Source organism: Schistocerca americana, chromosome 6 (assembly GCF_021461395.2).
Source record: "Schistocerca americana isolate TAMUIC-IGC-003095 chromosome 6, iqSchAmer2.1, whole genome shotgun sequence".
NCBI lineage: Eukaryota > Metazoa > Arthropoda > Insecta > Orthoptera > Acrididae > Schistocerca > Schistocerca americana.
The window spans coordinates 305262882-305281638 of NC_060124.1; the positions used below are offsets into that span (position 1 = coordinate 305262882).

The following is an 18757-nucleotide window of genomic DNA, read 5'->3' on the forward strand; positions in this document are numbered from 1 at the left end:
CAGGGTCAGTGAGCCATGGACTTCTTAGCAATGGGAACAGCCCCACACACTCCGACACTGCGTAGAGACCAGCAGCAGCCCCAGCTAAACTACGTCTCATGGAGAATTCCTCACTGCTCCACACCAACCGACTGACTGGTTGCACACCACCCAGCCGGAAATTATATGCCCCAAGTCAAAAATAGTCGAAGGTGCGAATATCAATACACACTGCTGCTGCCACCCGTGGAAGGAGAGGATAATAAGATAATCACGATAACTGCGGGAGACTAAACACAGAATCGCAATGAAGGTTTAATCCAGCGCATAGCATGAGCCAGCCACAGCTCAACCTCCCACTCTCAAACTTAACAAAGGAAGGGGGTAATTCAACCCCTGAGCTAGCAGAATTTAACTTGGCTAAGGTGAACCCGATACTGCTTACCTGAACTGTTCTCCTTGACCAACAGATTTACCAGGCCTAAAATATGCATGATAGTGCAAGGACCCAGAAAACAAGGAGTAAATTTAGTAAGATTCCCACCACGCACCTGCCTCCCCAGGAAATTGCAGACATAAACGTGATCCCTGTCCTTATAGGTTTCTCGATTGTAATGCTCAGCTTGTTTATTATGGTCTCTGAGTATATTGCACCTGGCCTGGTTTCAGTTTTCCTTGATAACACGAGGTCTAATATTGGTTGGAATAAGATTTTGAATTCCCCACAAGTTTGAAAGAGGGGAATTAACCGGATAGGAAAAGATCAAGAAGGCGGGCATAGCTCACACGGCTTCATGACTGGCGGTATTAAAGACAAAACTAAGCCAGGGAAGACTGGAGTCCCATTTACTAGGGGTTTTCTGATGATAAATAATGAATGCGGACTTAAGATTTCGGTTAACTCGCTCCGCGAAAGACCCCTGGGGATAATACGGGGTGGTCGTCATATGCTTGACACCATTCTGAAAATAGAAGGCCTTGAAAGGAGCCGAAAGAAAAGCATTATCGCTAATAAGTTGCTTGGGTGGGCCAAAAACACTGAAGACATTAGTTAAATGATAAATAGTGGTGGCAGTGGTAATGTTACAAGTTGGGAGGAGCCTCGTAAATCTGGAGAACGCATTGAGAACAACTAGTACGTATCGATGACCCTTCTTAGTATAAGGTAAAGGTCCTAAATAATCAATATAGAGCTTGTGCATAGGACACGACTCTCTTTCAGAACCCAACAAACCCTGTTGAAGAACGTTCTTGGGTTTGGCTACATTACACATGTGGCACTGGGATATCATCTCTCTCACATCCCGGTCCATAGAGGGCCAAGTTAAATGCTCCTTGATTTTTCGGAGAGTCTTATAAGTACCAAAATGGCCACCGACCAATTAATCATGAAAATAACAAAAAACCGTGCGCACCAAAGTTACAGGCAAACAGATCTTGCACTGCTTAGCCTCGCCCACCCTCTTACAGAGAATACCACTCTTAACAACATACTCATCTGACAGCTCTCCTGCCAACACACGTTGCTTAATGGGGGCCCAAACAGGGTCCTGATCCTGATGCTGACCCACATCTTCAAACAAGAAGGGAATTTCACCCAACACCATACAATTAAGACCACCTCCTACCTGCTGGTTTTTCTCATTAGGTGTAGTTTTGTTGAACATCCTGCTGAGGACATCCGCAAGGATATTTTCAGAGCCCTTCACATGTTTAACTTCAAACTGAAATGCTGAAATGCGCACTGCCCACCTGTCAAAATGGCCAGTTTTATGTGACCTAGCCAACACCCAGCTCAAAGCCTGATTGTCGGTTTCTAATTGGAAAATCCGATGTTCAAGGTAGAAGCGGTACTTCTCTAATGCAAACAAAATGGCCAAAGCCTCACACTCGTAGATGGAATACTTGAGTTCGGCATCAGTTAACCGCCGAGACGCGTAGGCTAATGGCTGTCTCTGCCCTCGAACTCCTGGAGGAGAACAGCTGAAACCCCGGCATTAGGAGCATCAGTTTGAACAATAAACCTTTTATTAAAATCAGGTACCGCAAGGACCAGAGGATTGTCTATCACTGCCTTAATATCCTCAGAGGCAGCCTCCTGGGCAGGTCCCCATTCAAAACAGGTGCCATTCCGGCGTTACTGATTTAAGGGTGCTGCCAACTGAGTGAAATTTGGAATGAAACGCCTGAAATAATTTGCCATGCCTATGAATTTAGCAATCCCCCACTTATCAGTAGGTGGAGGCAAAGCATGTAAGGCTTTAGTCCGCTCTTGGTCGATGTGAATACTCTGACCCGACACTATATGACCTAAGAAAGATACCTGCTGCTTGGCTAGCATGATCTTACTAGGCTTAACAATCAGCCTGGCACCCTGTAATCTCAAAAGAGCTTGCTGAATATGCTCCAAATGATCCTCAAATGAATGACTATAGGTAACAAAGTCGTCCAAATAATTAGACACGCAGACTAACTTCAAGTCGCCAAGGATATTATCCAACAAACGAGTAAGCACAGCCGCTCCAGTTGCTAGGCCAAAATGGACTCTGTTGAAATCAAACAAGTTCTAATCAATACAAGATGCAGTAACATGTTTGCACTTTCAGCCAATGGAATCTGATCATAGGCCTGATTAAAATCAAGAACCACAAACCAATTAGCGCCAGCAAACCAAGTAAAAGAATTATGCAGATCAGGTAGGGGTACCGATTCAAGGACAACCTTAGCGTTTAAACGGCGGTGGTCAACCAAAGGTCTGAAATCCCATCCCTGATCTTTAGGTACAAGAAATGTTGGGGAGGCATAAGCAGATGTAGAAGGCCTAATTACTCCTTGTTGTAGCATCTGAGATATCTTAGCCATTTAAGTATCTTCACCTTAGGGGGTGAGAAGCGGTATGGGGACTAACTAACTGTAATATTGTCGTACAGATGGATATGATAATCAAGAACGTTAGTAACACCCAGGTTATCACTAAGGAGCTGCGGAAAACTGTGCAACAAATCACGTAACTGAGAGGCTTGATGGGGCAAGAGATGGGCCAGATCAAACTCGTTAGCTATGGCCTGAACACCCAATGCCCCAACAGTTCAATACACAACAGGTTTAGTGCACTCGCAAAGGCCAAACTTCTCTCAACGAGTGAATTTAAAGAAAAGGGTGTGTCCAGAATAATCCAAGACCAAGCCGGTTTTGTTGACAAAGTCACACCCCAAAATTAGATTAACGGGCAGTTCCTTAATCAAGGCTACAGACACAGGCCAGGAAAAATTGCCGACCAATATACTCCCTCGGACCCAAACGTACAGAGGCAACACTTGGCCATTGGCCACCCAACATCTCTGCACCACCAAAGGGACTGACTGAAGTTTCGTGTGATGCCCAAATTCCAAAAACCACTCTAAGCTCAATAACGGAGAGGAACTACCAGAATCCAAAAGAGCACAATCCAGCTCGCCACCTACCCGAGAACAAACGTAAGGCAAGGGGGGCGATGATGGAGTGACCACTGGAGTACACCAATGTCTGAAAGCCCGAACCCGCCTTCGCGGCCCAACCTGGCATCATCTATCGGCTCTGGCTGCATGAGGCTGAACACAAGAGCGCACCAAATGAGCCATACTGCCGCACCTGAAACAACTCCGGGGTTCCCTTTTGATAACTTCAGCAGATGTAGATACTCCGGCATCAGCGCCAACGTCCTGCCCCTTAACTTCGTGACGTACACAGTTCTCAAGTGGTAATGCAGATGCTGCAATGACCGTGTCACGGAGCTCTTCCCAAGTTGAAGGCTGATTACAGAAGACAAAATGTGCTTATCTGCCACACGCATTCCACTAAGAACAATAGAGACCAATTCTTTTTCAGGTAAATCGATCAGCAAGGCCAAAGAGGCTGTCTGAACTTTATCGACATATTGATGTAACTACTCCTCACCTCGCTGCACTTCCCAAATGTAACAACACTCAAGCTGTTTATGAATCCCGGTGGTCAACCTTTGCCTAATTATAAGTTCTCTTAATTGCCGCAAGGGAAACCCTTCCCCCATGGGTCACGAGAGGAGGTTCTCCAGCTCGCCTCTTGCTAATGGGTACATCAACAACAAAATTACTTGGTGCAGAACTCGAAAAGCGGCCAGGTGTTGTTCTAAGTGAACCAATAACCACAATAATTCCTCTACCTGACCAAGTCACTCCACAACCAATTCAGTAATACCTCGAAAGAAATAGGCCAGAGGATTAGGCAACTTAGCAAACAAAGCATCTAACTTGACAGAGGCTGTCACAGTACCACCCCTGTGCTGGCTCTCACTCTCTCCCTCACAGCGCAAGTCTCTATCATCAACCTTCCTCCCATCCAACTCCAAACACATAAGCTTAAACAGTAATGCGCTCACCAAAGTTCCCAACTCAACAGTTAATTTTTGTGATGATCTTTCAAACCTAACGTACTCAAATCTGCCATCTAATTAGTTAAATGCATTAACTGTGCCTGCACCCTATCCAGCAGACTGTCACTAGGTTGAATACCCTCCAAAAGACAAATAGTGTCCTCAAGGCCTCTAACAGCCTCAAACAAGAACTCAATTGCCACTCCTGTCTCACCCACCACCGCCGGTGTCACATCAACCAGCTGACAAACGGCAGCGCATAAATGGGTTACCAATTCTGGAACACTGCCCTCAATTGGTTGGCGCCTTATTGCCAACTCGTAAACAAGGTGGTCTTTTCTGAGCAGGCTGATTCCCAGACACTCACTGTCTGACTGCCATTACGGTAAGCACGTGAAACAAGTAACAGCCGAAACAATATGGTGCCACAAAACACAAACAAACAAACAAACTAGAATGGCAAGCATAAGTGCAAACCATGCTCTGCTACAAGTGAAATGCCCAGCTTCACCCGCAGGAGATGACAGGTAGTTTAAATTATGGAAAGGGGGCCAAAATAAGAGGCTGTCAGTTACATTCAACATACAACTTTATTATTTGATTACACATTACAAGAGACCAATCCCCCCCCACCCACACACACACACACACACACACACACACACACACTCACACACAGCTTTAATCTTTGGGACTTAATTACCAGCTGAATGCCACTTTCATTTAAAAATGCAAGCTCAATTAGAAATTTAAAAGGCAAGCCTTATCTTACAACAGTTCCTTAGTTAGGCTGAAGGCCCAAAGGATCAGACACTTTAAGAGCAAACAAGCTAAATTCAAATCGGCTGAAGGCCAAACAGTTAAAACTCCAAAACATTAATTTAAATAAAAAAAATACCAAAGGCCTTATGTGAAACAGTTCTTTAATTTAGGCTGAAGGCCTTAAGAGCAAAACAACTCAAACTCAAAATCGGCTGAAGTCCCAACACTTAAAACAACGTAGAAGATATTGGCACCCACAACCGATCATACATGAAGATGTCAAACCACACATCATGCTGGATAGCAACAAACGATGAGGACACTACACCACCTGAAATTTACGTCGATGGCCAGGGCAGGTAACCGGAACATTTACGGCCACAAGGCAGAAGATTCCGCTGGTGCACTTCAATTCAAATAACCAAATACAGTGAAACTCCACCGGATGGTGGCTAGGATTTTCCAATTTGAAAACCACATTGTTGCTCGCGGGAATATCCCAATGGCCGACAAAGAACTCCAAACAACACAATGTGAGCAGTATTGACTTGCTAGTAGATTAAATCAAACTCAACTTTCGTGTCCAGGGTCAGTGAGCCATGGACCTCGTAGCAATGGGAACAGTTCCACACACTCTAACACTGCGTAGAGACCGGCAGCAGCCCCGGACAAACTACGTCCCGCAGAGAGTTCCTTGCTGCTCCATGCCAAATGATCGACTGGTCGCACACTGTCCAGCTGGAAACTATATGCGCCAGGTCAAAGATAGTCCAAGGTGCGAATATCGATACACACCACAGCTGCCACCCACGGAAGGAGAGGATAACAGCATAATCACGATAACTGCGGGAGACTAAACACAGAATCACAATGGAGGTTTAATCCAACGCATAGCATGAGCCAGCCACGGCTCACTGCCAATACTATTTCTTTGAATTCAAGCCACATCTGCTCTACACTTATATTATTAATTTGGAATGAGTGGAGATTGTCTCTCAGGAAGGCGCCAAGTGAATTTTTATCCGCTTTTTTGAATAGGTATATTTTTCGCTTATTTTTGGAGTATTTGGGGATTACAATATTCAGTCTCACTACGACAACCCCGTATCGGTTTTGATCCTCGTTATTAACTCAGGATTATTTGTTGCTAAGACGTCAAGCGTGTTTTCGCAACTGTTCATTATTTGTGCGGGCTCATGAACTAACTGCTCAAAATAATTTTCAGAGAATCTGTTTAGCGCAATTTCGGATGATGTTTTATGTGTACCTCAGGAATTAAACATATATTTTTGCAAACATATCGAGGGTAAATAAAGTCACCACCAACTATTATTGTATGAGTCGGGTACATGTTTGAAATCAAGCTCAAATTTTCTTTGAACCTTTCAGCAACTGTATCATCTGAATGGGGAGGTCGGTAAAAGGATCCAATTATTATTATTTTATTCAGGTTGCCAAGAATGATATCTACTCATGCTAACTCACAGGGAGTATCTACTTCAATTTTGCGACAAGTTAAACTACTTCTAACAGCAACAAACGCGCCACCGCTAACCATGTTTAGCCTATCCTTTCGAGACACCATTAGGTTCTTCGCAAAAATTTCAGCTGAGCTTATATCCGGCTTTAGCCAGCTGTCAGTGCCTATAATTATTTGAGCATCAGTGCTTTCTATTAGCACTTGGAGCTCTGGTACTTTCCCAACACAGCTACGGCAATTTACAACTGTTATACCAATGATTCCGTATCTACGATCTTCCTGTGTTCAGCCTGCATCCTTTGTGACTGAAGCCATTCTTGTGTTTTCCTGACACCCTCTAACCTAAAAAACTGCCCAGTCGACGCCACATAGCCCCTGCTATACGTGTAGCCATCTCCTGCATATAGTGGACAACTGACCTATTCAGCGGAACCCGAAACCAAACCACCCTTTGGTGCAAGTTGAGGAATCTGCAGCCTACATAGTCACAGAACCATCTGAGCCTCTGATTCAGACGCTCCACTCCGCTTTGTACCAGAGGTCCGCAATTGGTCCTGTCGACTATGCTGCAAATGGTCAGCTGTGCTTTCATCTTGCAAGCAAGACTGGCAGGCTTTACCACTTCTGTTAACCACTTGAAACCAGAGAGAATCTCTTCTGATCCAAAGTGACACACATTATTTGTACCGATATGAGCAACCACCTGCAGTTGGCTGCACCCTGTGCTCTTCATTGAATCCGGGAGGACCCTTTCCACATCTGGAATGACTCCACCTGGTATGCACACGGCGTGCACATTAGTGTTCTTTCCTCTCTTGTCAGCCAAGTCGCTAAGGGGCCCCATAACATGCCTAATGTTGGAGCTCGCTACTACCAATAATCCCACTGTTATAACGCCAAGTTTAACACATATATTTCAGAACAACACAACACATATAAGTCACTGAGCAAGTTGACAGAAAAGACATGTGAACAAGGTAACATTCGAATGAACACTGAGTCCCAGTCTAGCGGCCGCTGCTCGGCTGGCCGCTTAGGTGGCGCAGCTGCTGCATGGCTGGCCGACAGCGCCGCACATAGAGGACACGTGTAATTGCGCGGCGGTGCTTTGAATGATCGGCGAGTCACAACACTTTTCCCCCCTTTGAAATTGTTGCACTGGTCTTGATGAAGGTGTCTTGGAGATGGCTAACGTCCATGGGCGTTGTTTGACTCGGCGTAAAGTCTCGAGGAGGAGGCTTCCCGTACGGACGGAAGTGTCCCCGATGATAACGGGTCGAGATGACAGGAGACGTAGGGGTCGAATCTGCTGGGGCCCCATGCACCAATCTGCCCATTGCGGCAAGTCCAGTTATATGACAGGAGACATGGGCGATGTGTCGGTGTCCGTTGGAGGAGGAGGCGAGTAGATTTGCTCTGACAGAGGATGGTCATCCGGTTCCTGCATGGGCATGTCTCCTGGTGGCGTCCATTCTTGTGCTGGCATCGCGATGGCGGTGAGAGGGCTGCGTTGTGAGTATTGAGAGATACCAAGATCCTGAGCGTCAGGTAGAGCCAAAGGTAGTGTAGCGGCATTCGGAACAGGCGTTTCTGGCACACGAGGCTGAAGCTGCTCCGAATGACGCACCGCAACACCCGTGTCCATCTGGATTTCATACAGGCATCTGCCACGGTGTCTTAAGATGCGGCCTGGGCTCCATTTTGGCCGCCTGCCGTATCCCCGTACCCAGACGAGGTCATCGGCGGTGAACCGGCCAAGTGAAGGCACCCGCGGCCTTGAGGTGGAAGGCCGCAGAAGATGAAGTAGCGTGCGGGGCTGTCTGCCATGTAAGAGCTCAGCCGGGCTGTGGTCGCCCATGGGGGTGAAACGGTAAGATGCCAGAAACTGGAGAAGCGCATCATCAGCAGCAGAAGAAGTCAGAAGTTTCCGCATCTGAGCCTTAAATGTGCGGACCAGTCGTTCAGCCTCACCGTTGGATTGTGGATGAAACGGCGGGGCTGTGACATGCATAACGCCGTAACGAGCACAAAAATCTGCAAATTCGGAAGAGGCAAATTGCGGACCATTATCAGTAACAAGAGTAGAGGGGAGGCCTTCCAAAGAAAAAATGCGGGCGAGAGCACTGGTGGTTGCCGCGGTGGTAGGCGACGTGCAACGGACAATGAAAGGAAAGTTAGAGTAGGCGTCAATTACGAGGAGCCAATAAGTAACTGAAAAGGGTCCCGCAAAATCAGCATGAATGCGCTCACAGGGTTTCTCAGGCGAAGGCCACGATGACAAAGATGACTTCGGGGCAGCGGCCTGTGACGCACAAGGGCCGCAGGCAGTGACCATGTGTGCTATTTCAGAGTCGATGCCAGGCCAGTACACATGACGGCGCGCCAGTGCCCTTGGTGAAGGAGGAGCAAGACCGAAGCACGCAAAGACGCAGGTACCACAACACGTGGCGAGGAGGATAACACCATCCCTAGCCGTGAGGCGGTAGCGCAAAGCGTAGTAGTTCCGCAACGGATCAGAAGTCTTAGCGGACGGGCGATCTGGGCAACCGTTCTGAATACAGCATAAAACCTGGGAGAGGGTAGGGTCAGAACCCGTGGCAGCCGCCAGTGGGTCCCTGGTGATGGGGAACCCGTCCACAACCCGCTGCTCGGCAACTTTCAGGTGGAAACACAAAAGTTCGTCCCTATCGAATGCCTGATCAGGACCCATGGGAAGGCGAGACAGAGCATCAGTATTTGCATGTTGAGCCGTTGGCTGGAAATGAATCTCATAATTGAAACGAGACAAGTAAAGAGCCCAATGCTGGAGGCGGTGTGCAGCCTTGTCGAGAAGTGACGTTGATGGATGAAACAAGAAAACAAGTGGTTTGTGATCCGTAACAAGATGAAATTTTGAGCCATAGAGAAAAACACCAAACTTATGAAGAGCATAAATAATGGCCAAAGCTTCTTTCTCAATTTGAGAATACTTTTGTTGGGCACCTGTGAGCGTTTTGGAGGCATAAGCAATGGGTTGTTCCGAACCATCAGAAATGTGGTGCGCAAGGACTGCACCGACCCCGTACTGATAGGCGTCTGTGGCAAGAACAAGATGTTGGCCAGGTCAATAAGTAGCCAGGCACGGGGCCTGTTTCAGCATAGTCTTCAATTTCTGGAAAGCCGAATCGCATGGGGCGGACCAGTGAAAAGGCACGTTTTTATGCAACAGGCGATGCAACGGCTGAGCCACCGAAGCCACAGACGGTAAAAACTTGTGATAGTATGCTATTTTCTGCAAGAAGGCCTGCAGTTCCTTAACAGATGTAGGGTGAGGAAGGGCATCGATCGCAGCGACAGTTTGCTGAAGCGGACGAATACCATCCCGAGAGAGTTGAAACCCCAAGTACGTGATAGATGCCTGAAAAAATTGTGATTTCTGAAGATTAAACTTACGACCGGCAGTCTGTAAGACATGAAAAAGTGTGCGGAGATTTTGAAGATGTTCTTCAGTGGTGAAGCCAGTGACAACAATGTCGTCCATGTAATTGATACACCCAGGCACAGGGAGCTGAAAGAGAGCAGGGGCGCTAGCAACCCTGAATGGCAAGCGTTAGTATTGATAGAGGCCGAAAGGCGTGTTAAGGACCAGAAACTGCTGGGAAGCAGCATCGAGAGGAAGTTGATGATAAGCTTCTGACAGGTCAATTTTAGAAAAATACTGGCCTCCAGCAAGTTTAGTGAACAGTTCTTCAGGATGGGGCATAGGGTAAGTGTCGATGAGGCATTGAGCATTTACAGTGGCTTTGAAATCGCCACAGAGACGAATATCACCATTTGGCTTAGCAACAACAACGACAGGAGAGGACCACTCACTGGAAGTGACAGGAAGCAAGACCCCTGAAGTAGTGAGACGATCCAACTCCCGTTTTACCCAATCACGAAGGGCCACAGGAATGGGCCGAGCCCGAAAAAACTTAGGCCGAGCAGTGGGTTTGAGCGTGATATGACCTTCAAAGTCGTTTGCACGGCCTAACCCAGGAGAAAAAATGGACGAATATGTCGTCGACAAGGAATCCAGTTGAGCATAAGGAATAGCATCAGAGACAATATTGACAGAGTCATCTATGGAGAACCCAAAAACGCGAAAGGCATCGAAACCAAAAAGATTTTCTGCGTTGCTCTGGTCAACCACAAATATGGGAACAGTGTGAAAGACGGATTTGTAAGATACCTCAGCCTCAGCATTAAACTGTCCCAAGAGAGAAATCTTCTGTTTATTGTACGTCCGTAATTGCCGAGTGACAGGTGACAGGAGTGGAGAACCCAACTCAAGATACGTCTGAGAATTAATTAAAGTGGCAGCAGAATCAGCATCCACTTGCATGCGAACATCTCGACCAAGGATTTGGACAGTGAGGAATAACTTCCCTGAAAGGGAAGAAGTGCAATTGACAGACAACACAGAATGAGAATCAGCGTCATGTTCATGAACATCATGTATGCGGTCGGATTTGCAGACAGAAGACACATGACCTTTCTTTTTGCAATTGTGACACACAGCCCAACGTTGGGGACAATCCTCGTGTGAATGTTTCATAAAACACCACGGACATGAAGGAAGTTGCCGGGGGTTTTGCTAGAATTTCTTAGCGGGTTGTTTACGGCTAGGCCGAGGCTGCGGGTGGGAGCGCACTGCGGCCACGTCGGCCGGCGGGGACGCGTCGCACGCGTCATCAACAGCGCACAGAGGTTTTATTTCCCGACATCACCCCACGCCTCTATTTACGCCCCAGCAGCGCGAGAAATTTCAAAAGACTGCACAATGGAGAGAACTTCATCGAGAGTAGGATGCGCCAACTGAAGGGCACGTTGCCGAACTTCTTTGTTGGGCGCCGACTGGATAATAGCATCCCGTACCATGGAATCGGCATAGGATTCTTTGTGAACGTCAGTAACAAATTGACACTTTCGACTGAGGCTGTGAAGTTCAGCAGCCCAAGCGCGATAGGATTGATTCGGTTGTTTTTGACAACGATAAAAGGCAACACAAGAGGCTACCACATGCGTTTGCTTTTGAAAATAGACAGACAGAAGTGAGCACATTTCAGCAAAGGACAAAGACGCAGGATCCTTCAAAGGAGCCAATTGCGACAACAACCGATACATCTGAAGTGAAATCCAGGAAAGGAACAGAGACTTACATGGTTGTTCGTCCATGACATGAAATGCCAAGAAGTGCTGTCAAAGACGTTTTTCATAATCAGACCAGTCTTCTGCCGTCTCATCGTAAGGAGGAAAAGGAGGTATAACCAACGACGAGAAACGCCCCGCATTTGACGCCGTGATGAAATCGCGAATCGCCGCTGTTAGAAGCGTTTGCTGTTCAAGGAGATTTTGCAATAGTTGCTCGACAGTAGCCATGGAACCCTGTGGGTCAACGGTGAAAAGGAAAAATCCACTACCTCGTCGCCAATTGTTATAACGTCAAGTTTAACACATATATTTCAGAATGACACAACACATATAAGTCACTGAGCAAGACATGTGAACAAGGTAACATTCGAATGAACACTGAGTCCCAGTCTAGCGGCCGTTGCCCAGCTGGCCGCTTAGGTGGCGCAACCGCTGCACGGCTGGCCGACAGCGCCGCACGTAGAGGACGCGCGTAATTGCGCGGCGGCGCTTTGAATGATTGGCGAGTCATAACACCCACCCTCTGTGATTACCCATATCTTGCAGGCTGAGTGGTTTCCTCTGAAACAGGACAGGTGACAGCATCTGGCTCAGTGACAGTGTCAGCCACAGACAGCACCTGGAACCTGTTTGTCACACAAACCAGGGAGGCCTTACGTGCGGCAACCTGGGAAGTCTTTTGCCGCCTGCTTTGCCCCAGTGCGATCTCCCACTTGATCACAGGTGAGGGGTCAACCTCAATGTGAGCAGTAACTGAGCTGGCCACTGATGACGACCCATCAGAGGACTCGGATGATCTGGACGTCCGTTGGATCCCCACAGCCGGCCCACAACAGTGGTGCCCATCCACTGCAGCCTCAAGCTGTGTAACCGAAGCCATCACAGCCTGAAGCTGAGAGCGAAGTGTCACCAACTCAGCTCACATCCGCACACAACAATCACAGTCCCTGTCCATACTAAAGACCATGGAAAACTAAACTATGCAGATAAACTGACTATTGGCACTTGCTGCACAACTCTACTGTAGACCCTGTCGAAAATGCAGGAACTGTGTCTAATAATACACAGATATTGAAAAACCTAACTACCGAAGCACTCAGGTGAAACTAAATAATTCACCCCTGATTAGTAACTTGTAATATGTCACAAATTATGTCAATATGATAGCTAGTTGTGTCTTACTCCCATTGTACTTTATTACAGATAAATTTGGTTGAAACTGTCCACCAGTTTAGGAGGAGATGTGGACACACAGACGCGCCACACTCACATGTGTGTTCAACACATTATATTGGAAAAATATCTCTCCTCCTCTCTCTCTTAGTCAGTCTCCTCCTCCATCTGTCTCTCTCCCCGTCTCCTCCACCCCATGTCTCTCTGGCAATTTCCTCCTCCCCTCTCTGTCCATCTCCTTGTCTTCCCCTCTCTGCTCTCTGTCCATCTATTCCCCCCACCCCCCATCCTCTTTCTGCCCACCTCCTCTTCCCACTATCTTCCTGCCCATCTCCTCTTCCACACATCTCTCTGTCAATCTCCTGCTGCCACCTTTCTCCTTGGCCATCTCCTCCTCCCTACATTTTTCTTCACAGCTCCTATACATTGAGTGCAAACAGGTGCAAGTCAATCAGTGCCTCCTGTATGTGGTGAACAGCAATCTATTGTAATTTACATTGTTGTTATTTCTGCTCTGTTTTTTCCATTGTAACAGAATACATTACATTTTGCATTAATACCAAACGTGCTACGTAAATTTTTCCAGTCTTTATCTTGCAAATACATCTTGAATTCTTAAATTCCTTTTTCATTTAACATCCCTGTCGATTTCCAATTCTTTTTATTTATGTCGTGTAGCATAAAATGAAAGAATCTGTTGATAGTTGTAACCTGAGGGGTCATTAACTGTAAGAATAACACTATTAGTTTGCATTCTTCATGTGGCAATAAAATTTTGTCAGTAGCATTGCTTCTGACTCCTATAACTCTTGTTGGAAATTAGGGCTGTTAAATTGTGTAAATGACAAGAAACAAAAGAAAAGCTCTAGTCAGATATCAAGTAAAAATCTCCACATGACATTACCTCATTCTGTATGTAAGTTAGGAGGTTTAATAATACATTCAGCTAATTCATGAATAGCTCAAATTTACCTTATGGAGCCCTATGTACTGTGACTATTACTATTAACTTTCCATGAAATTTTACTGTGCAGCCCAAACTTCAAAATGCTCATAACTGCAAAATCTAAGCATGCGTGTGTGTGTGTGTGTGTGTGTGTGTGTGTGTGTGTATTCTTAGGGTAAATGACAACTCATTATTTTTCCATACCTCATCTGCAGTAACTGGTTGTAGAATTATATCCATCCACCTTCAGTAACTGAGGTAAATCCCAGCTGTGAAAGCCAACACTGTATGAATTTTCTATCCAAACTTGGAATTCTCTATCGGCTGTCAAATAATGTTCAGAAACAAATATTACATGTAAGTCATTTCATCTGAACAAATCAGAAGTTCATTGGTTTTATTTTTTAATCCTCTAACATTTTTGTGCAGTAGACTTATTTTAACCTTGTTTCTGATCTTTGCATGTTTCAGGCTCAAAATTTTCAGTTATGACACTTCTTTCAATACTAGTAGACTAAAATCTGAGTTACTATGAGGATATTCTTGAAAGTGGTAGTGTTCTCCCTTATAGATTCTGGTAGTGAACCAAACAATTTCCCTTCACACTTTCTACTGAAATGTAGGCCTTGAAATATGCAAAAGTACGATCTTGATAAAAATTCAAGATGTTGCAGAGACTGGCATCTTTCTTTAAATGTTCAGAGATGTAAAACTGCACTGTTCAAAAAACAGACAAAGAAACATGATATTGTATGACTACAATGAGTCACAGGTGAAATTAGTCTAGACATAAAAATACATGGGAGTCACAATTTGTGGGAATGTGAAATGGAATAATAGGTAAAGAAGGTCAAAGACCTCAGTTCATTGGTAGGGTACAGGGAATACACAGTCAGTACACAAAGGAGGTGGCTTATAAAACAATCATGTGATCCAGCCTTGAATATAAGTATGTGGGATCCATACTATATACGACTGACAAAAGATTTGAATGTATATGAGGAAAGACAGCATGAATGATCACTGGTTTGTCTGATCCCCGGTAGAGTGACATAGAAACACTGAAAAACATGAACTGGCAGACACTAACACGGAAGTCAACTATCCCACAAAAGCATTTTTACAAAGTCTCAAGAACCAGTATTAAATGAGGAAACTAGGAATATACCACAGCTCCCTACTGAAATGTGTCAGATTGGAATCTACTGGGTTGGCAAGTCTGGTACAAGTCAGCATCTCTGGGACACAGAGGAGTCTGGGTAGATAGAAGAGTGACCATGTGTTGCCAGTGTCTAGAGAAACAGTGCAGAGTAAGGGCCACAACTACACACATGGTTGTACATCATAATATACTACTACATACTGTCTGTATTATGAGAACTGTTTTGAGTTTTACTAAAAATTAGCAAAGAAAGTGCTTTTTGTATGTATGTTGTAGCAAATAAGAATAAACTGATGTTAAGTTTCAAATGTCATAAATCATTCAGACATTTCATGTGATGTGTGACTACAGGATACTAGCGATGGATGTAAGTAAAATAAAAAGTGTAGAGTGCATGCAGTACAATATGGCCAGTAGAGGTGCAGTCGGCTGGGCAAGCATGATGTGAGCAGTAATGGTGGAGGTTGTGGGTGGGGAAATGTTGAGCATTAAGAGATATTCTTTGTCCATTTTCTACATTGACATGTGCACAACCTGCAATCCTTCTCAAACAATTTTGCAGAAACTGTTTGGTACAAAAATTTCTTTTTTGCATTACTTATAACTTTATGTGTCAACATCATGATAAATTGCTCAACATTTTGTTAATGGTCATAGTTACTGTGATATTTTATATTTAAGTAGCACATTGCCCAATATTTGGAAAGTTTGCAATGAAAAACAGGGTTCACTATGATTTTGTGTTTGGTGCATATTACATCATATGTTGCAGCATATGAAATTTAGCTAAAATATTGAATTTTTTCTTAGACTTGGGAGGATGTCTCTACCTGAAACTGGTCTTGAGAAAATCGATTTTAAGAAGTTCACTCATTTGCAAGCCAGAATGTAACGAGACGTTGGTCCTTTTGAAACTGGTACCTTTACTCCTTCATTTGATCTATTTCTCCAATCATTGGGTGTAGTATGCAAACTGTGAATATATGTTTCATCAACATATATATGATAGATCTATCCTCTAAATTGTACATTTTTACTTTATTTACATAGTCAATATGTTTACTGTATACTTCTAAACATCCCGTTCACACCTTCTTGTTATCTGTTGTTTTGGGCCACTTGGTAAATATTAGACATGTTAATTAAAAAAAAGTGTAAGTAATTTACTGACATTCAAAAACAGAAACTGATGTACCAGAAGCCTAACTTGTGACATAGTACTGTAATTAAAAAATACTTTCCCTAAAAGACATATTTTCTATGATTATGGGAAAACATGACTCGATGTGGAAATTGTGTATCAGTCACCGCACAACTTATTCGTCAAAATCATCTAAATGTAAGACTTTTTTCTCTTTCTTCCACTTTTTTTCTGAAGTAGAGAAACTCTCAGAGCTATCAGCAAGTACATTTTTCGCCCTCTTTCTTTACTCTACTTATTATCCATAGTGAAACACCAGTAGCAGTCTGAACTCATTTTATGATACTTTTTAATGGGATTTTAATCCCTCATTTCCCTCTCCCAACATAAATTTAATTATACTGTAAACTATTCATTGTTTCTAGCTATGCAGAACTCTCCCAGTGCCTACAGTGCCTGGAGACCACAATGCCATGTTGCATGTAGCAGAACAACCACTAGACAGCACGGACAACAGACAGCAGTTGATTGAAGTGGACTCCCCTTCTGAACAAACAAATGAACTCACCCAGTCCTTCAGATGAAAATTCGTCATTGCACATTGGCCATGGTATCATAGGCAGTCTCTACTAGCAAGTATCAAACCAATAATTCAAGCAATGCTAAATGGCAGGTGAGCAGTTAAATATCAACACTGACACTTATTGCAGTAACTGATATTACAAAGAAATGCAGTAATTGTAGGTATCAAGGAGTTTAACACAGGGTGGCACATGAAAAACTGGTCCAGAGTACAGATTACCTCCCAGTTATGTATGAATTGTTGCCCACCTCAAGCAGCTACAACAACAAACAGATAAACATGTAATAATTGGATAATAAGGAAATAATAAATAAGCTAATACAAAGGTCTGTATTTACTGAACTGATCTTACATTAGGTGTTGAAAACGATCTCTTTCAATGCACTTTTACATGCACCCTAATATGTTAACATACACCTTGTGAAAGTCTTCTGTATAAATTCTCAAAATTTCATTACGAGTATGGTCCTTCAAATTTTGTAATGTCATTATGTTATTTGTGTGCACTTTTCCTTTAGAATGCTCCACAGATAAAACTCCCAAGTGGTTAGGTCCAGCAAATGTGGTGGCTACAATCCTTTGCCGACAGTCCTTTCTTCTACAAATCTTTGATGAGATATTTACTTCACATGTCTAGCTGCAATGACTTTCATACCGATAATACAAAACATAGTCAGAACAGCTTTGAAACAATAGATGACAACTGGTAGATAACAATGATCAGTCTAGTACTCAGTACTCTAGTACTTTTAGTGCCACCCTGTAGTAACACGACTGTGATATCTGGGTACTGAATTTCTGATTCTATAAATATAAATAATATCAGAATATATGGTCCCCATGAGAGATAGCTGAAATGTTTCAAAATCCTTTAAAAAAGAAACCGAAAGACAATTGGAACACTACTTTCATAAAAAGCAATGTTAACACATGAAAATTTAAGTTGAGGAAACAAAAAGCTTTCAATCAGAAGCTAGCAATCACGTACCAATTTAGTGCTTGCTGTTGATACTTGACTTTTAATGAGCAGTGAATTACACAGAATTATATCACACATTCCTGAATATAGTCATAATTTGTCAATCATTTCAATTGACAGTGATTTAGCTTTCTGGGCTGTGAGTATACTAAACAGTTCAAACAAAAATAAAAGCTTGCAATGAATGGAAATACTAGTAGTATTACTCTTACACTATATATATGTGTGTGATGCTGTTGCCAAAAGTTTCTTCATTAAAACAATATTCCTCCAAATCAAGCTCCATAGAACCACATGTGTATTAAAATATCTCTTACCATTACTAATAACAGCACCCAGTGTAATTTTTACTTTACTTTGTGGTTCCTGTAATTCCCTTTCACCCCCATATCTGCCCACCTGCTCCTCACCCCACTTTCTGTCGATCTCCTCCTCACCACCTCTCTGCCAATTTTCTCCTCTAAACTCGCTAGCCCATCTCTTCTGCCCTCCCGTCACTGTCCATCTCCTTATCTCCCCCCCCCCCCCTTTTCAGCCCATCTCCTCTTCCATCTCCTCTTTCTGCCCATTTCCATCTCCCCCCCCTCTCTCTATCTGCCCAATTCTGCTCTCCTCCCCCCCCCCCCTGCCAACTGTCCATCTCGTCCTCTCCCCTATACCTCTGTCCATATGCTCAACCCCCCTCTCTGCCCATCTACTCCTCCTCAACAGTCTGTCCATCACATCCTGCTCCTACTCTCTTCCTACTCCCTATCCATCCCCTCCTGTATCCATTTCAACCATCCCCCAGTCATGTCCTTGCACATCTGTAGCCACTGGAAAACAGATTTAGCAAAAAATACCAATACTAGTACAACATAATATGCTTGTCACACAGGGCAGTCTACACATCTGTGGTTGGAAACTGTTTCTTGCTCCTGATGTGTAGGCTGCCCCACAAAGCAAGTCAATAAGGTAGGCTGATACTATTCACACACAATACATTCATCA

At 44.3% G+C, this 18757-nt stretch overlaps 1 protein-coding gene across 2 annotated transcripts in view; it reads right to left on the bottom strand.

The window, feature by feature from the left end:
• Window positions 1-18757, bottom strand: part of LOC124619554 (mitogen-activated protein kinase 15-like) — a 192257-nt gene that overhangs the window by 26682 nt on the left and 146818 nt on the right. The gene's annotated exons all lie outside the window — the stretch shown is intronic.